General features: G+C 37.8%; 1 long non-coding RNA gene across 1 annotated transcript; it reads left to right on the top strand.

Annotated features, from left to right (window-relative positions):
• The first annotated feature begins 680 nt into the window (after positions 1-680).
• Positions 681-3,029, top strand: LOC112951872. Its single transcript, XR_003250285.1, has 2 exons — positions 681-2,614; positions 2,896-3,029. It is a non-coding gene; the product is annotated as an uncharacterized LOC112951872 (long non-coding RNA).
• The last annotated feature ends 2,067 nt before the right edge of the window (positions 3,030-5,096 follow it).

Genomic DNA, 5,096 nt, shown 5'->3' with positions numbered 1-5,096 from the left:
CGTATGGTTCCTTCCTGTCATCTTAACGGTTYGGCCAGTGCAGGTGTGTTGCTACTGTATTGAACATGATGGGTGACCTAGAATGAAAGGAAACGCAAAAGCCTACAGCTTTGTAAATTGATTATGCTGTCCATTATTTGTATAAATAAAAGAGGATGTTTTGGAAAAGGTCCTTGAGTAATTAGGAACCAGAAGTTAACCTCCAAACAAGTTTTCATTTAATGCCTTTACTATGTAAACACATGGTCCCTCTTGCATCCCTACTAATAATATTTTAGCTTTTGTTTTATACTCTGAAATCTCATATTCTCTGAAGGATATTCATGATGCCCTATGAATTGAGTTGTCTGGTAAGTTACCTGTCTTTATACCACTAAAGAAAACTGCTTGCAGGCTTTTTTCTTTTTTTTTTTTTTCTACTTCTTAAATATGCATTTCATTCCCAGCACTGCATTTATGGCCACTCTAGTGTTACAGTCTCAGCAGGAACACTGTTGGGCTAAAATCAGGTTGTAGCATCAAATAAATCATATCCTACATATGGTTTTGAATTTGYGGAAAACTTTGTTTATCACTGCTCACATCAAAATTAATTTTGGCTGAATGCTTTTTGAATTAAAATAGGGAGAGTTTTTTATGAAGTTTTTTTAATGCTTCTTAGTCTAATGCACAAATTTAAATTGTATCCTCATTTAAGAAATTTTTGCATTTTGGTACTGTGCTGTAGCAAGAAAGCCTGTGTAGTGCTGCTCACCTCAGACTTCTGCTAGCTGATGGGCATTCTGGAATGACTGAGGACTCTTCAATGTTCCTTTTACAACCTCAATTAAAAAGTACTTAATAGGAAAAGAAATGACTATAAAAGATTATAGCAATCTCTGGTTTGTTTCAGCATTTGCTGTTGTGTCTTAAAAAAATATTTAAAAATATTTTTCCCTAGGTGTTTTCCAGGTTTCCTGGACTTAGCCTGCATCCCTTTTAACAGTGATTGTGGTTCATCTTGCACTGCAATCGGAAGACATTTTGCGACTGGTAACTGGTGTGCTCCTTGCAAACATTATAGAGAAAATACCCTGTTGAATATGGAACTGAATGATATCGCTGTTTCCCCCAAGTTTGTCTACTTTTAACTGAAAGAGGGTGGGAAGTTTTTTTTTTTGGATGTGGAAGTATTAGTAAATTTTCATAGCATCGTAGGATCGTTATGGTTGGAAAAGCCCTTCAAGATCATGGAATTCAACTGTAAATTTTGAATGAAACAGGGCAAAAGAATAGAGTATAGAAAACAGTACACAMATTTATCACACCGTAATATATAGGYGGTTGTGAGAAGGCATGTCTCAAGTGATGCTGTTACTGTGGGATGTGATAAGGGTTACCTGAGGGAGCCTGCATGGGACTGTTGAGGTCCCACAGSAGCCGTGGCTGGCTGCACTGCATTATTATGAGTTTGGGGTCTGATAAACCTTTATTTTGTCAGGTCATTCACAAAGTGTCTAAGCTGTTCCCTGCTTAGGTCAGGCCTTGAAAGCAATGTGAACAATGTCCTGCATCTGCACAGTGGGGTGGTGTTTGTTGTTTTGTTTTCTCCAATCAGAGGGCTGGCTATACATAAATTAATTCCTGGTTCTACATCTGTGGAGATACTTGAAACCATTTTCCTTGTTTTCTGAAATTCTGCRACCGTTTTCCATGTTTTCTGAAATTCCACTCTAATCCAGTTCCTAGGATTAGAGGACCTGTACCGTGTCATAAGACCTTTCTCCTGTCTGAAATTTTTATTATTTCACCTCTGGTCTGTCTTTAGATGCTGAACACTGCTGTGATGGACGGTAAAGTTTGGCCTTGCAGTATGTATGCTGATGGCAAGTACTCATATCAAATTTCTGTAATCTGACATGTCTGAGGAGGTCCTTGTGCTTTTTGGCTGTGTTTTCCTCTGCTTTTTAATTTTTCAGTATTGATAAAAATGTTTACCTTTAATTATAGGATATCTAAGAGCTGCTCTGCAGCAAAGAAGGCGAGTTTAGGAGTGGTGGGGACAACCATAGTTAATTCCATAGTTAATGTCCATAGTTAATTCGTCTGGACTTTCTCTAATATATTCATTAAAGATTTCTTATATCTTGGAATGATCAGGTCATGACAAGAGCTAAAAATAGAGCTCACTTTTAGCATTGGGGAGAAAAAGACACCGATCTACAAATCAGATTTTTAGCCTTTTCCTCTTAGTGCTCTCAGCCCTTTGTTTGCCTCTGCAACTATTCAGTTGTATATTTTCCTAATTGAGAATTAATGTCCACATAAGGCTTGTTGCTGGAAAGTATTTGTCACTAGTGCTCATTTCTTTATATATAGAGAGTTTGGACAACTATCATCCTAGTTGATAAGGAGAAGATGCTTTCTATTAACTGTGCTTTGAAGACAGGTTCAGAGATTCCCATTTTCAATCAAATTTGGCATTTGTTCTGAAGCCTAACGGAAGCCTTAGCTAATACATATCTCGATTCTCTGATTTAGGGTGTAAAGGACTTCTTGCCTTTGAATCTTGTTTTGACAGATGTTTAAGTCCCTGGATTTCTGACTTGGATAGTAACATGGCAAATAGTCTCAGGTATGCTTTGCTAGATGGAATTACGTGCAGAAGGAAGATGCATTGTTGATGGGGTGTTGCAGCATAAAAACTTGAACACTGAAGGAACTTGAATCTGTTTTTTTTTTTTTTTTAGAAAGTACTAACAAGTACTGCTACTGATGCCATAAAAAAAGAAAAAAAGTGATGTAGACATTGTTCTGTATGAAATTCATTTTAACTCTTATTAAAACTTCATATGCGCTCTATACTTTTGCAGTAAATGTCAAAAAAAAAAAAAAAAATTAACTGTCTTTTCCCAGAAAAGCTCCAGCATCTGCCTGTCGTGGCATGTGATTTGAGGAGTGAGGAGAGAAATATCAAAAATTCAGGTGGGTGTAGTACATGTTTTTGCAGTCTTGTCCCTTGTTCTATACAGTGTACTGGAAACTGAGCATTCATTGTATAATTTGTTTTATACTGGTCCTCTTGTAATGTCCAGTTTTTCTAATAAACATCTTTTGAAGTCATTGCTTTGTGGCTGATTTCAAAGGCTCTCAGCGTTCTCATATGTTGTTTCTTCCAAGTGACAGCGAAGAGAAACTTGAAACTATTTCATTTGGGTGGGAGTTTTTGTTAGGTCAAAATGCAGAATTTTTTCTAACAGTTTTTGTTTGAGTGTTTTCTTGGAGTGTCCTCATGCTACCAATCGAAGGTAAAACACTTTTAAGCTGACTTGCCGAAATTTCCTGTGAAGCACAATTCGTTGTTTCTGGCTGCTTGGAAAACACAAATAAAATCTAGAAGTTGTGATCTTGTATATTTACTCCTGCAAAGTATTGTATCCTACAGGGATTTTTAGGAATATAAAACAGGAGTACGATACTGTACACTACATGATTAACAAGGGTTTGGCTTCATCATGATTTTAGTTTTTGTTTAAAAGGAGGCCTGAGAGCAGTTTGCCCAGTGCTCKCTGATGTGCAGCACCTCACTGTGTTTGCAATACTCCGTTTTTGTTGATTTCAGGTATAAATGAGGAAGGTGACCTTTGAGAGTGCAAGCAGAGATGTGTTCTCAAGAGGGGAGATTTCAAGTGTGCATTAAAAAATACCCTTCTGTAAAAGTGTCCTGGCACTTCTCTTTTTTTTACATGCGGTGTTACAGTAGTGTTGCTGAGCAGCAGGAATGAGTGGTTCCTAAAAAAAATCGTAAAATTTCGATTTCAGGAGTTTGCATGAGAGATCCTTTTGGAGGCTCGACTACAAAAGCAGGATTGGAGCTAATTCTACAAGTGTTATGTTTAGTAATTTAAAGGAAATTTCCCCAGCCAGCCTGTGTGTTCCTCTGTTCTGAAGCTCTCTGACAGCTGATTAAAACCCAAGCGGAGGGCGAGATGGGAACTTTTCAACCAGAACTGACCTGAAATGATTATTAGTTCCAAGTTAATGAGGAGCCATCCACTGCATTTTGATTCCACCTGAATAATCTGCAGTTGATTTTATGTATTCATGCTCCTGGTCAGCTGTCCTGCAAACTGGAAATCAATATGTGTATATCCCAGGCGGGGAGAGGGTTGAGATGCTCAGTTCAGTGTGCAAATCCTTTTGTTTTATTGGCTGGAGAACAGCAAGAGATGCAGAAAGCTGTAATCTGTACCTGGAGTTACCTTGAAGATGGTGCCTTCCATTGTGGCCCTTGAGGGGATGATCGTATTGCTTCAGTTCCTGCAACATGTTGATGAATGAAATAACATRGTGAATAGTTTTGTGAGTGTTCTACATTAAAGTAAGTATTTCTGGGATGCCTGAGGAGAACATCTCCTTCAGAGCTCAAGTTTCCTATAAATGAGGGATTTGGCAGTAACACTGCTCTGTTCTAATTGAAGATACGAGTGCAAACATCACCCAGCCTTTCTTCAGCTTAGTGCACGTGTGAATGTAGAAAAAAATCTGACAAGTTCAGCATGTTAATATGTGTAGGTACGTCAAGGTTGAGACCATTCTTTACCCCACAATGTTCCTTGTCCCTCTAAGGAGCTATTAACTATAAGCACCAAAAGTACCCTTGCTTGGGAAATTGCCTTGGTGTATTCAGTGGGCCTGGGGATTTGACTGTATCTTTCTTAAGAAGTTTTATTCCTAGTGTGCAAATGGCTCTGAAAGTGTTAGGACCAGCCCTGTAGTAGGTTGAATTTGCAAGGCGTCTTTTTACTTCAAAATTCATCAGTTCTAGCCAAAACTTGGATTGTCATCTGTCTCTCTGTCTCTCTCTCAAAAAAAAAAAAAAAAAAAAAAAAAAAAAAAAAATCTTCCAACTTCCATTTATTTACAACTACTAACCTTTCAAATTGAAATATCTTTTAAAACAAATTTTAGCTGTTACACAATTGTACATAATACACACAGTTGTCTACCTGAAATAACATGAGTGAAAGGTGGATGCACAGAAGACGTACTCAGGGGTATTGTGAAGCACCCGGTATTCTCTTTACATTTTAACTGAGATCTGAGAACAGGCACAG

Source organism: Nothoprocta perdicaria, unplaced genomic scaffold (assembly GCF_003342845.1).
Source record: "Nothoprocta perdicaria isolate Ctin4 unplaced genomic scaffold, notPer1 scaffold_375, whole genome shotgun sequence".
Lineage (NCBI taxonomy): Eukaryota > Metazoa > Chordata > Aves > Tinamiformes > Tinamidae > Nothoprocta > Nothoprocta perdicaria.
The sequence above is the reverse complement of the archived record's forward strand: the minus strand, read 5'-3'. Positions and strand labels throughout refer to the sequence as shown.